The sequence below is a fragment of the Meriones unguiculatus genome, chromosome 6 (genome assembly GCF_030254825.1).
Source record: "Meriones unguiculatus strain TT.TT164.6M chromosome 6, Bangor_MerUng_6.1, whole genome shotgun sequence".
Lineage (NCBI taxonomy): Eukaryota > Metazoa > Chordata > Mammalia > Rodentia > Muridae > Meriones > Meriones unguiculatus.
In genome coordinates this window covers 111,298,404-111,313,663 of record NC_083354.1, presented here as the reverse complement: position 1 = coordinate 111,313,663, position 15,260 = coordinate 111,298,404, and the positions used below count along the sequence as shown (strand labels likewise).

The 15,260-nt window shown below is 42.0% G+C and overlaps 1 protein-coding gene across 1 annotated transcript in view; it reads left to right on the top strand.

The window, feature by feature from the left end:
• The first annotated feature begins 11,995 nt into the window (after positions 1-11,995).
• The window catches only part of Sulf1 (sulfatase 1), a 226,594-nt gene continuing 223,329 nt past the window's right edge, over positions 11,996-15,260 (top strand). Inside the window, exon 1 of the mRNA XM_060385852.1 lies at positions 11,996-12,116. The gene's annotated coding sequence lies outside the window, so the exon portion shown is untranslated. The remainder of the gene's footprint in view (positions 12,117-15,260) is intronic.

The window sequence follows — 15,260 nt, the reverse complement described above, 5'->3', positions numbered from 1 at the left end:
CATCTCTCCCAGCCCCGTAAGAATCTTTTTTTAAGAAGTCGAAATGGCAGAGACAGTCCCTGTTCCCATTACTATGGAACCCACTCGGACACTGGACTGCCATGGGCTACATCTGTGCAGGGGTTCTAGGTTATCTCCATGAATGGTCCTTGGTTGGAGTATCATTCTCAGGAAAGATCCCTGTGCCCAGATTTTTTGGTTCTGTTGCTCTCCTTGTGGAGCTACTGTCCTCTCCAGGTCTTACCATCTCCCCCTTCTTTTATAAGATTCCCTTTATAAGTCTCAGCATCTGCTTTGATACCCTACAGGGTAGAGCCTTTCAGAGGCCCTCTGTGGCAGGCTCCTGTCCTGTTCCCTGTTTTCTCCCTCTTCTGGTATCCATCCTCATTGCCTTTCTGAATGGGGATTGAGCATCTTAGCCAGAGTCCTCTCCCTGAGTGGGGGAGTAGCCTTACCAGGCCACAGAGGAAGACAATGCAACTACTCCTGATGAGACCTGATAAACTAGGATCAGAAGTAAGGGGAGGAGGACCTCCCCCATCAGTGGACTTGGAGAGGGACATGAATGGAGAAGTTTAGGGAGGGTGGGATTAGGATAGGAGGAGGGAAGGAGCTACAGGGGGGATACAAATAATTGATAAAAATAAAAAAGTGAAAAAAAATTTTTAAAAAGTGAAAGGAATAATAATAATTAAAATTTTAAAAATAAAATAAAATAAACCACACACACACAAAGCTGAAATGGCTTTGTTTTCTGGCTTCTGTTTCAATTGCTATGAGTGAAGTGGATGATGTGCACAGGGCTGACCCTTTTCCACACACATTAATTTGTAGGGAGATTAAAATATTCTTGAAGGTCAATAGGAAACTATCCTTTACTATGTCATATGACGCTTCAGTGATTCGTTTTTCTTTCATTTAAAATATTTACTGAGAAACTAAAACTTTCCTAGCTAAACTTAAAGACAAGGCAAAAATACACCTTCTTGGACTGTGTTTGAGCATCATATTAGAAGCCATAGTTAACAGAATAAGACAATACAGATTAAATAAACAGTTTCTAAAGGGGGAAACTACATCCTTTTCCCATGAAAGATATGACTGGATATGGAGAAAATATGAAAGAATCATCACAGTCCTTCTGGAACTTATACGTAATTGTGAGAACTAACCCTAACCCTAACACACAAGGTTAATATATGAAAATCAATCGCCTTCCAACTCACCAGAAATGCAGGTGCCGATCTTGTACAATGAAATCATTTTTTTTAAACTTACTTTATTTTATGTATATGAGTGCTTTACCTGAAAGAGTGAATGTGCTTCATGGTTTGTCTTGTGCCTACATAGGCCAGCAGAGAGTTTCATATCCCTTGGAGCCAGAGTAGTGTGCATTTGTGAGATACCTTGTTGTTGCTGGGAACTGATGCCAGGTCCTCTGCAAGAGCAGCAAGTGACCTTAACTAGTAAACTATTTCTATAACCCAAAATTAGATAGATGATTAATTAGATGGATAATAGGTAGATAGATGAATAGATATAGATAGATGATAGATACATAGATGGATAGATAGATAGATGATAGATAGAGCGAGCTTCATTTTCATGAATTTGTAGGTTCAATGTTATAAAAATTATTTCCAACCTCTGACATATATCAGATATAATCCCAATCAAAATTCCATCAATTTTTTTATATATTAACACGCTAACTAAAGCATGTGTGAAAAGACAAGGAAAACAAAATGGCCAGTTCGATGTTGAAAAAGAATAAGGTTGTGTGGGTTTGTTTCCGGGTCTTCTGTTTGATTCTATTGATCCATCAGTCTGTTTCTATGCCAGTACCATGCAGTTTTTATTACTGTTGCTCTATAGTACAGCTTGAAATCAGGGATGGAGATATCTTCAGATCTTTTGTTGTAGAGGATTGTTTTAGCTATCCTGGGTTTTTTGTTATTCCATATGAAATTGAAAAGTTTTCTTTCAAGGTCTGTAAAGAATTGCATTGGTAATTTGATGAGAATTTCATTGAATCTGTAGATTGCTTTTTGGTAAAATGGCCATTTTTACTATGTTAATCCTACCAAGCCATGAGCATGGGAGATCTTTCCATCTTCTGAGTTCTTCTATTTCTTTCTTCAGAGACTTGAAGTTTTTTTCATACAAGTCTTTGACTTGCTTGGTTAGAGTTACACCAAGGTACTTTATGTGCTTTGTGGCTATTGTGAAGGATGTTATTTCCCTAATTTCTTTCTTAGCCCATTTATCTTTTGTATATAGGAGGGCTACTGATTTTTTTGAGTTAATTTTGTATCCAGCCACTTTGCTGAAGGTGTTTATCAGCTAAAGGAGTACCCTGGTAGAAATTTTTTGGGTCACTCATGTATACTATCATATCATCTGCAAATAGTGATACTTTTTGACTTCTTCCTTTCCAATTTGTATTCCCTTGATCTCCTTTAATTGTCTTATTGCTCTTGTAAGGACTTCAAGTACTATGTTGAAGAGATATGGAGATAGTGGGCAGCCTTGCCTTGTCCCTGATTTCAGTGGTACTGATTTAAGTTTCTCTCCATTTAGTTTGATGATGGCTACAGCCTTGCTGTATATTGCCTTTACTGTGTTTAGTTAAATGCCTTGTATCCCTGATCTCTCTAGGACTTTAAACATGAACGAGTGTTGGATTTTATCAAATGTTTTTTCAGCATCTAAGGAGACGATCATGTGGGTTTTTTTCTTTCAGTTTGTTTATATGATGGATTACATTGACAGATTTCTATATATTGAACCATATATATATGGATATCTGGAATGAAGCCTACTTGATCATGGTGGATGATACCTTTTATGTGTTCTTGGTTCGGTTTGCTAGTATTTCGTTCAGTATTTTTGCATCAGTGTTCTTAAGGGAGATTGGCCTGAAATTCTCTTTCTTTGTTGTGTCTTTGTGAGGTTTAGGTATCAAGGTGATTGTGGCTTCATAGAATAAGTTGGGTAATGTTCCCTCTGTTTCTATTTTGTGGAATAGTTTGAAGAGAATTGGCGTTAGCTCTTCTTTGAAGGTCTTGTAGAATTCTGTCCCTGGAATTTTTTTTTTTAAATGGGAGACGTTTGATGGCTGCTTCTATTTTCTTATGGGGATATAGGACTACCTAATTTATTTACCTGGTCTTGATTCAGCTTTGATAAGTGGAATAGGCAAATGGATGGAACTAGAAGAGATCACCCTGAGTGAGATAACCCAGAAACAGAAAGACGGGCATGGTATATACTTACTTACAAGCAGATATTAGCTGTATAATATAAGATAGCCATCTACAGACCTAAAGAAGCTAAATAACAAAGAGGGCCCTAGGGAGGATGCTTAAATCTCATTTAGAATGGCAAACAGCAAAGACATCAAAGTGGTAGAAGTGAGGAAACCAGATGGGAGCTTACTATAGATGGTTCTCTGAAATGCTTTACCCAACAGTGGATTGAAGCAGATGCTGAGACTCACGCCAATCTTTGAGCAGAATGCAGGGAGTCTTATGGAGGAAGAAAGGGGCGGAAACATAGGGACAGGGAGTGGACAGGAGCCCCACAAAGAGACCAACAAAACTAAAAGATCTGAGCCCAGGGGATCCTGGAGAGACTGATGCACCAATGAAGGACCATGCCTGGAGAGGACCTAGACCCCTGCTTAAATGCTGCCTACTGGCAGCCCAGCTTCCATGTGGATCTCTGAGTAAGGGGAGCAGGGGCTTCCTCTATCATGAACTCAGTTAACAGCTCTTTGATCACTCTCTCCTGATGATACAACCTTGCCAGGCCAGAGGAAGAGGATCCAGGCAGTCCTGATGAGACTTAACAAGCTATTGGCAGATGGCAATAGTGGAGAACTCTCCCTTTCAGTGCACCATGGGAAGGGGATGAGGGGAAGAGGGAGGGAGGTTAAGACTGGGGGGAGTTGAGGGAGGAAGGCTTCAATTGGGATATATAATGAATAAATTGCAAAGAAAAAATAAAAATTAAAGAAAAAAAATATATATATAAAGAATAAGGTTGAAGAACTACTAGCACCTGACTTCCAGATTGACTGTAAGGCTAAGGAAAGCATGGAATTTAAGAAAAGAAACAAACAGATCAAGGAACCACCAACATGAAGTCAATGAGTTTTGACAAGAGAGCTAAGACTAGACAACAAAGAAAAGATATCAATTCAACAAACAGTACAGGAACAGTACTTAATCATCCATGCACCAAAATGAATAAACAAATAGACATTTTCTGTTCAAAAACCTTAAACCCTCCTCAAAAACCTTCTCAAACATTTCGCAGACCAAAGCGTTGAGTACATAACTCTAATACTAATGTAGAGAAAAATCTAGATAACATTGGGTGTTGTTATTAACTTATAATATTAGGTGTCAAACCTGGGAACATGCTAGCAAGGGCTCTATAGTAAATTATATCCTCCAATCACTTTGTGTTTTATTCTGAGACTGAGTCTCACCGAGTTGGTCCAAATTGACCTTGGGTTCACCTTGTACCCTGTCTCCCCTTGAATTTGGGATCATTTACTCAGCTCTTTTAGTAGGCAAGATGACAGACCTGCTAAGAGTCCTGGTTTGTGATGACTTTTGAAATACAACACCAATGGCATGGTCCATGAAAGAAAGACTGATAAGCTTGAGTTTAATAAAATTAACAATGTCTGTTCTGTAAAGAACATTGGTAAGAGAACAAGGAGATAAGCCAAAGAGTGGAAGAAAATGTTGACAAGGCTGATGAAAGGCTATTATCCAAAATATACAGAGTATTCTTAAATCTCTGTCTAAAGCCATAGAATGGACACCACTGTGGGTAAAGTCAAATGTAAGCTATGGGCTTTGAGTGACACTGAAATATCAATATTTGGTCATCAGCTTTACAGAATCTATGCTGTGGTGAGGGAGTCTGGTAAAGAGGAAACTGTGCACGTACGGTCAAGGAACGGATGGGTAATCCATGTTCTTTCATTGAGGAGTATCACAATTCCTGATGAGACATGAACAAAAATGTCTGCTCACCTCAGAGAGGGAACCAATGAAAAGACCAAAGTAAAGCTATCAAGAAAGCCAAACACAGCACACCCATTATATTATAGCTAATCCTTGCAAAAATGGATAATGGTTACAGGAGCAGAAATGACTCAAAGACAGCTGCCTCAGCAAAAGCCGACCCCAGCATGGGCGATGCCTCCTGAAAGCCGGGAGCTTAGAGCACACTGTGCAACCTGCAAGCAGCTCAACAGGCTGGAGAGTGTCCTTGCTCGGAGGCTCTGAGCTTGGCTTGGTGGATCTGAGTCTTTTCTGGGCAGCTTGCCCCATCTGAAGGTATCTCTCAGCAGTTTTTAATGCTTATATCTGCTGCCTTATATTGGTCGAGGTTTTAATTAGAGGTAGTGAAAGTGTTTACCTAATAGACTTGAACAAAAAGAATGCAAGTTCTTAAAAATAGTGTCCTGGGCAGTAACTGTGGGTACTGCGGCCCCCACTTGGGGCCTGGTGAACAGTGACAGGATTATTTAGTGCTCCGTGTCTAATATGCATGCCCATATCCTGTGGTATACATTCCTGATACAAAATAGAAGATCCTAGCAAAGTAGTAGACCCTTAAAATGGGCCGGAAACAGGGCAGCAGCTGCTTCCCCTGTCTTCAAGGAAGTTCCTCGGGTGCTAGCAGGCCTAGCACTTCCCCATAGTGACAGTGGGATGGCTGGCTACCCCAGAGCTGGTGTCAGTTCCCCATTGGTCCAAAGGCTGTATAAAAATGCTCACTGCAATAAAATTGACCCTCACCTCAATGTTGGTCTCTAGAGTCTGTTTCCCCAGTTCACAACCCTGCCTCCCTCCCTCCCTCCTGGATCCCGGTTCCCACAAATAACAAAAGTCTCAGAGAAAAAGAACCAAAGAGAAAGACATTCGGAGGGAAGAACTAAAAGATAAGAGGATGCATGCCTACTGACCATGCTCTCCTTTCACACTTACAGTCAGTGGAAGACCCCTGAGGGCTCTGAGTAAGAGTAAGTGGTCTTTGTAATACTAAGCCAACTCTAACCAGGCTTCATTCCACCATTCTAGGAAAGCTATCTTCCATGCTCAGGCTGGATAAATGGTCCATGCTCAGTATTTACCTTGTTTTGGCCTATGCGCAGCATGTTTGAGATTATCACATTCTATTTTCTTAGGGCTCATTTTTATTTTCAATTTTGTGTCTGTATCAGCACAAGAGAGCTGACCAGTTTTATGTCAACTTGACACAAGCTAGTCATTTTGGAAGAAGAAACCTCAGTCGAGAAAATGACCCCACCAGAACGGCCTGTAGGCAAGCCTGTGGTATATCTTTTCCTCTTGATTGATGATTAATATGGGCGGGTCCAGCTCACTGTGGGTGGAGCCACCCTAAGCTGGTGGTCCTGGGTGACATAAAAAAGCAGGCTGAGCAAGCTATTAGGAACAAGCCGACAAGCACAGTCCCTCCATAGCCTCTTCTTCAGTGCTTGTTTCCAGGTTCCTGTCCTGCGTGCCTGGGAGAAACTCCCTTGATGGTGTACTCTGACGTAGACGAAGAAGGGAAACAAACCCGTTCCTCCGTGACCAACTTGCTTTTGGTCATGGTGTTTTACCACAGCATTAAGAACATTAAGATATGGGGTGGGGAGGAAATGTGTGTACATGTGAGCGGCAGGTGCCCTAGGAATCCAGGAGAGGGAACTGGAGATGTAGGCCGTTGTAAGCCACCTGATTTGGCTGCTGGGGACTGAACCTGAATCCTTTGTAAGAGCCAGAATTGCTGTTAACCACTGAGCCAGCCCTGGTCGCTCTCCTTTTTGTTTTACTTACCTTCAAGAACACAACCATCTCTTGACCCTCTTCTTGTGCCATGCTTCTCTCCTCTTGTGTCTGCTTGGCAGTTTTTTCTGCTTGTCCCTGCTGTCTGCAGGGCTTATTCTTTAGTCTTTTCTGCAACCTTCATACTCATTTGCTCTACGACCTCATTTGAATTCTTACCCTTAAATAGCTTTTCTTGTCGAAGACTTTCACAGCTACTATTTGAGTTCAGCCCTCTCTCTTGAACTCCAGGACTGTTTAACCGATTTCCAACTTGCAATTTTCCACATGGCTCTCGTCTTAGGGTTTCTGTTGCTGTGAAGAGACTCAATGACCATGGCAACTCTTATAAAAGAAAACATTTAACTGGGGCTGGATTACAGTTCACAGGTTTAGGCCATTGCCATCATGGTAGGAGATATGGCAGCAGGCAGGCAGACTTGGTATGGAGAAGAAGCTGAAAGTTTGACATCTGGATTACCAGGCAGCAGGAAGAGAGAGTAACACTGGGCCTGCCTTAAGCATCTAAAACTTCAAAGCCTGCCCTTACTGATGTACTTTCTCCAGCAAGGCCACACCTCCTAATGGTGCCACTCCCTATGAGCCTGTGGAGACCATTTTCATTCAAACCACCACAACTCTCACAGATCCATCTATAACTGGCTATCTTCAACACTAAACTCCTATTGTGTTCCCTCGACCTTCACACAGAGCCTTCCCCCTTTCAGGTTATAACATATTTATCCCTCCACTGTCTCTGTTCAGAATCTTTGAGATCTTCTAGATTCTCCTCTTTTTCTCACACTCTGTACCACTCTATTAGCATATCCTGCTGTCTCTGTCTACTCTACAGGAATTTACTCCTTCCTTCCGTCATTTCTTTCTTTCCCTTCTTTCTTTCCTTTCTTTCTTTCCTTTCTTTCTTTCCTTTCCTTTCCTTTCCTTTCCTTTCCTTTCCTTTCCTTTCCTTTCCTTTCCTTTCCTTTCCTTTCCTTTCCTTTCTGCTTTCGACCAGAGAAAACAACTTCACTTTTAATCACTTGTGTGGGATGTAATCATATATTTACCCCTACCTTCATAAAAGACTAAGAAATGTGGACCAGTCAGATGGCTCATTAGGTAAAGGACAGGTTGCCAACCCTGATGACCTGAGTTGAATTCCTGGGAACTACATAGTAGAGAAAGAGAACCATCTGACTCCCATAAGTTAGCACTGGACTTCCACATGCACCATGGTGTGTGGGTGTTCACATACATACACAGAGAGAAAGAGAGAGAGAGAGAGAGAGAGAGAGAGAGAGAATATGAATGAATATGATTTTTAAAATTTAAAGAAGACTGAAAATATGAGCCACCCAAGTCAGTTTTCTTTCACTTTGAAATAGGCCAGATACTGGCTTCAACCAATGACAGATTCAAATGGGCTACAAATCTCTGTAAATTGATGTATAGGATTTTTATCTAGAACACTAGTGTTAGAGTCCATTTTTTTGGATGTCAGGTATAACCCTAAATTAAGATTCTTGTGTATCCAAGACAAGATAGGCGACTTACTTCCTCGCTAAGCCAGTTAACCTTCCTACCTGCGTCAATCAGGAGAGAAGTTTCAGAGAGCAAAATTTACTGTTCCTAGTTCATTGAAACCTTATTGAAAGATTGATTGTTATTTAATGGCATAAGGAATATTTGGTTAAAAAAAAGGAAAGAAATAAAGTAGACACACATTCCTCAAAATACCAACCAAAGCAAAGATGTCCTTGATGATCAAGAAGCCACCGGCCAGAGTGAGAAATCATGAAGCAACACCAAGATTGTCACAGTCAAGGGATCATTGGCCAGTACCACCACATTGTTGGCAGCCACATAGAAGCAGAAATATTGGAGATGGATGCCCTGCCTTGTTCCCAACTTTAAAAGAATTATCTGAGGGACTGGGGAGATGGCTCAGTTGACAAAGTGTTACCCTGCAAGCCTGAGGATCCAAGTTTGGCTGCACAGACCCGCATTAAAAGCCTAACACGGTGGCACACACAGTTCTGTATTCCCAGGGCTGGGGAGGCAGAAACTGGAGGATCTGTAGAGCTTTCTAGCCAGTTAGCCGAATCAGTGAAAGAAGACATCTATCAGACCTCTGGCCTCCACAGGGATGATCATATAAATGTTTGTGTTAGAGAGAGAGAGAGAGAAATAGAGAGTGTGTGTCTGTGTGTGTGTGTGTGTATGCGTGCAGACACACACAGAGATAGAGAGAAGGGGAGGGAGGGACTTACAGAAGGGGGAAGGGACAGAAGGAAGGAAAAAGGAAGGGAGGAAAAAAAGAAGGGAGAATGGTAGGAAGGGAGGGAGAGAGAGAAACTGACAAGTTAATATGACACCAAGAAATCCCAGCATGAGATAGGCTGGAAGGAGGTTAGAGCATCTCAAATGGGAAATCCTGTGTAAAAGATACAATTCGCCTATTTATACTTAATACAAAAAAAAAAAAAAAAAAAAGATCTTGTTAATGTGCATGGAAGTCCAGAAGCAGACAACTAAAAACCTTAGGTAAGAGGGAAAATTAGTCTGATTGTACTGTCCTTTCTCTCATGACTTTGTGGACATAAAATAAGGGGCTACGAGCTCAGAGTTTTGTTCTTGCCTGTGTCTTCGCACAGTGCATCACCTCACAGTAGAAGCTGTAAGGAAGACAGCTGTCAGAAAGAACACAAATTATTTATTTCATTCATTATCAGCCAAGAATAAAACCAGAACCTTGAATGTTTCCATAATACATCAGTTACACAGAGGGAGCCTGACATGGCCTAGTGTTCAAGGGCAGAGGGAACCCTACAAGTTCAAGGCCAACCAGGACTACATAGAAAGACCCTGTCTCAAAAACAAACAAACAAATAAACAAACAAACAAACAAAAACTGTAGAAAGAAGGGCTAAAAGAAGAAAAATGTGTGAGACCAAAGGACCATGAGGTAGCATTTGATTCTGAATCTCAGTTTTTAGTTTTGACTGTCTGCACCAGAGCTAATTTGAGTTCTAGCCAGAATCGCCTTCACCAAATAAGGGATCTAAGTCTGTCTTGGCTTTGCTGTGACCCCTGGCTGCAGGTTCAGTGAGAGTCTGAGGAAGGTAGGTGCTGAGCTCTTGCTGGCTCAAGCCGGAGCTGTTTCTTTGGCCTCAATTTCGGGATGCAGTGGGCGTGAGGGTTGCTTCCTCGAGTTCCTCCTGCATGCTCCTCTGACTCTAGGACTCAGCCATTTCACCTTAGCCACCAGGGTCTACCCTCTTCCCTGACTACCACCTGGGTGGCAGCCGAACATTTGCTGATTAATTAGAAAGTGGTTGGACAGAACACTCAAGATTCATAGGTTTTTGTTTGGTTGGTTTGATTTGGTTTGGTTTTTTTTTATCTTATTTTCGTAAGTTTGTTTGTTTGTTTGTTTTGCTACTTTGCTGTTCTCAATAGTGAACATTTATTTTTAAGAAATTAGTAGGTTGGTTTAGGATTGTTGCCTGAGGAAGGAGTGGCCCAGGAACAATGCCAGGCCAGGATGAAGGTGGCAAGAAGGTCTTGAAACCACCCAAGCAGATGGATAGGGAAGGCAAAGCTTGAAGAGGGAAAGCAAAGGTCATTAGGAGATCCCCTGGCCACAGGCAGAATTAAGCTCTTGGCAAAAGTAAGCTCTTCCTTGTGTCTGAACTGACAATCACCATCTACCATTCTTTTTAGCATCTGGATTTCCAGTCATCCCATCTTTGCTACCTATTGCTAGAATAAAGCCTTGCTCCAGTGCCTGTTCTGTTTTGTTTTTTTTTTTTAAATCATAAAATAATTTTTTAAAACATATGTCTTCTCACCATGTCTTCAGGAAGCCGACATAGTTGTTGTCCCATTCTCTTATTTCTGAAACCGTATTTAGTTCTTATTATTCTTTGTGGTGCTGGAGGTCAAATTCGGTTACTGCACATGGCACTGGAAAGCGCTCTGTCACTGAGCTACATCTCCAGCACTAATTTCTGAATCTTCCTTCATCAGCCCGGACGGAAGGAATCTCAACAGGGCTACTGCCCAGGTTCATCTTCAGCTAGCACACAACGGAACCAGCACCAACGTAAGACCGGCAACAAGAAGGGGTCTTGCTCTGCGCTTCAGACAGAAGACACTTACCTCACCTCTCAGCAGCACCCGGAGTCACCATCACTGGGACCAAATGCCGCTTTTTAACAATGGCAAGCCACATATCTCTTATAAAGCCATCCTAACATTTCGCCAGGATAGCCTGAGCATCCGCAGCCTCAGCCTGAGAGAAGAGAGGAAGTGTGCTGCGCAACTTCGTCAGCTAGGTCCTGAAAGGCTTCGAGCAGGACACCCTTGGGGTGCTTGTTCTCCGGACTCAGCCCGTGATGCAGAGAGAACACATGGAGAGGCCAGGAGGCGTTCCAGTGGCCAGGACCCCAGTGAGGTGCCAACCAACAGCCATCTCCAGGATTATACGTGAAAGCAGAAGACGCAGGCTCTACTCTTTGAGTCATATGGCCTTTGAAAGGCCATCTCCACTGTAGCCTGTCCAAATTTCCAATTCTCACAACCCAGGAACATAATAAAAGTACTGCTCTGTGCCACTAAGTTGTAGGGAAGTCTGTACCATTGCAGTAGTTATTAGAATAACCAACCACCCACCTTTAATTTTTGCAAAGGCATATTGAGTTCCAAATGAGTGAGAGACGTGGATTTTTAGCATCTACTCGAGCGACAGACGTGGATTTTTAGCATCGACTCTATTGATTTTTCCTATTGAAATCCACACTCGTCCCCTCCTGACCTTCACAGCACTCGCAGCCGCCTCTCACCCTTCAAACCCCCTTTCTGGCTCTCCTCAGAAAGCCTTTCCCTTGGCCCAGTCCTCCCTGCCTTCTGTGTTGTTTGTCTGCAGCACAATAGCTGTGTGGTTGCTAAGGCTGAGTCCACCCTTCAGGGCCGCTGAGCTTCTCCACCTATTATTCTAAGTTAGTGCCTAAGCCAAGGCTCCCACTGCCATTTGGTCCAGATGGTGAGACTCTCCTCCCAGGAGTTCATTTTGTACAGCGTGCTCTCTCCTCAGCAGTTCCCTCGGACAGCCCTTCTTCACCACAAGACGGAAACAGTTACAACTTTATTACAGGGCTACTCCGCATGAGCAGCGCAGAGCACCATGGGTACTCAGTGCGCAATAATCTTCCCTGACCCTTCCTCTTCATCATCAGGCCTTGACTTCTGCTGGATGTTCTGGTATGTTCTTACTTCTAGTCTGAGTAATGTCCTAAGTTGGAAATCCATTTCCAGAGCCAAAATGATCATCATATTCTGTGGCTGGTGTTCAAACTGGGTGACGTTTTAGCTGGGGGGATCTTCAGACACATTTGCAATATATTCATTATTTCCTCTTCAGCACTGTGGGGATCCTACAAATAATGTTGTTGTGCGCCAGGAATGCAAAATACTGAAACATTTTCAAAAACTGATTTGAATGTCTTCAGATGTTATTTCTCTTATAAGGGTCAAGACACATCTTGAAGAAATTGTCAGTTTTGTGCTTGCTGCTGCTGACATTTGTCATTGCTTGGAATGTACTATTTGAATTAATTTAAAACCAAATTTCAACTCTGTGATTGTAGAACTCAGGGTGTACTTATACTCATTGGGTCATCAATTTTTAAAGCTGAATGATGTCTTGCAAGCTTTGTATTTATTATTTCTCTAATACGTAGAAACTACCATTTGAATGGCAATATGGCTGAGAAGGTAAAAAGTGCTCATCACCACGCCTGCCTGCAGGGCTTGAGTTTGATCCCAGGAATATAAACAGTGGAAAGAGAGACCTGACTCCCACAAGCTGTGCTTTGACTTCTAAACACATACTTCGGCTCATGTTGTAATTCCCACGTGGGTAGGTGTCGGCAAACATGCACACAGACACACAAATAAAATATAGTTTTAAAGTTAAAAAGAAACTAGCATAAATATAATTTATTTAAAAGTATACTAGTGAATTCATTCATAGTAGTTTTAGCAAGGATTCATTTATTTATTTGTTTATTTAGATTTATTATCTTTTATGCATATGGACTTTTTTTTTTACCTGCATGCATGCCTGACTCCAACAGAGGTCAAAAAAAATGATACTGTATTCCCTGGAGCTGGAGTTATGCATGATTATGAACCACCAGCTGGATGGTGAAAACTGAATGAATATCCTTTGCAGGAACAATCGATCCTAACAGTTATCTCTATAGCCCCCAAAATTTATTTATTAAATCAGATTACTTATTAACTCTAATCTTAGAACAGTATTTTAAGACACTCTTCCTGTAAAATATGAATTTGAAAAATGGCCATGTCTTGGCGGCATAGGCCTGTGGCACCAACACTCAGAAAACAAAGACAGGAGGATCTCAAGGCCTAGACCGGCTTCAGCTATGGTGCAACACTCTTTGTCAACAGAAAAGCGCAAAATAAGATGTTATGCTGGACCCTCAGCTTCAGATAGCTTGTGCTTTCCTGCACATGACAAATAACTCATCTTTTCCTATAATATTTCTGGCTTCTCTCTTAAGATTTCTTTTTCCTCTTATTTACATGTGTATGTGTGTCGGAGTGTATGGTACATGTGTGCAGGTTACCTACAACAGCCAGAAGAGGGCTGCCAATCCCCTAGAGCTGGGGCAAAAGTGGCGTGAGCCTGTGCTTCACAGAAGCACTCCTGACAGCTGAGCCATCTCTCCGGCCCCTCTGGCTTAGTTTTTAGACAGAAGGCCCCTTGCTACAGAAAAACATATAAACATGCTCATCTTTTTCAAGAGCCTGATTGGACTGTATCATAATTTTAGTTCACAGGAGGTGGTGGGAGAGGTGGGTGATGAGAATCACATAAAGGTTGTGGTTCACTGACAGTATAATAAAAACCACGTGCACGGGGAAATTTACAGCCATTAAACTCCCAGAGGGTGTAGCTTCTAATTGAAACCTCATAACAAGCTTTCCCAAATAATGGACATAATTCCAAGATCTAGTTTAATTTCCTTATTTCAGAAACAAAATTGAGGAATGTGTGCCAGGCAGCACCTTGTGACACCACTCTTTCTCTTTATCAGATAACGTCACAGATAAAAGCTCTCCACAAAATGCACAGGTGTACACACACACACAAAGGAGGGAGATGTCCTAAGTGGAATTAATATTCAGTACATCTAGATGTCACCATTAGTTAAGGCATTGGATTTGGGTAATGAGTCTCTCCCGAAAAATAAGAATGCATACCGCACACAGAAACCAAATAACATTAAATTAAAAGAAAAAAAAGAAAGGAAGGAAGGAAGGAAAGAAGGAAGAAAGGAAGGAAGGAAGGAAGGAAGGAAGGAAGGAAAAAGAAAGAAAGAAAGAAAGAAAGAAAGAAAGAAAGAAAGAAAGAAAGAAAGAAAGAAAGAAAGAAAGAAAGGCTGTCTGGCATTCAGCCTGAGGAGCTAAGTTCTGATGCCAGTGCTCTGTAAGAAGGCAGGCATGGTGACACTCCAGCACTGTAGGGAAAAGAACGGCACGCATATCCCTGGAGCTCGCTGGCTCAGCTACCTACTCAAATCCGTGAGCTGAAGGTTCAATTTAGTGACCCTGTCTCTAAAAACTAAGTGGAGAGCCACCGAGGAAGACACAGGAATGCATACACGCATGCCTGTACACACATACATACATGAACACACAGATATACCACATACAACATGCTAAATATTTTCTGAACACACCTGTGGTATGTATGCCTAGCAAAGAGCTCAGGGCATTTACTGCTGGGTAGGCCCAGAGGGGCCAAGCATGCCTGTTAAGGGAACTGTGATCCCATTCTTTGGATTCCGACCTCTGACGCAGCCCAGCTTGCCTCTTGGGCAACTCCTTGGGCCAATCTAAATAGTGTTAACAAATTCCAGGAAAGAGAGGACATGTCTCCCGGAGGAACACCGATGACATAGTCAGGCAAATTAAAAAAGGGTCAGTGCTTCCAGCTTAACCATAATTTCTAAAAAAAAAAAATTAAAAAAATAAAAAAAAATTCCATGGGAGATAAAGAAAACATTCTCTTTCCCCTAGAATCAGACAGTGAAAACAATCATACAGCCCTAAAACAGTATGTTTATCGCCTTCTCTACTACAGATTGCCTGTTCCCTCAGCTGGACAACACCGATAAAGATAACGCACACGCTGAGCCTATTAACTTCAATGGGGCTTTCGCTGCCCTGAGGAATCCCCTTTGAACTCCTCGCCCGTCTTCTGGAAGCCGTGGCTAATCAAAAAGCATAAATCCCTATTAAATACAATAACTCTAACGGGTGTATCACTTGCTTCTTAACATCAGTTTAAGTCACCAGCCAAGAACACACCCCGAC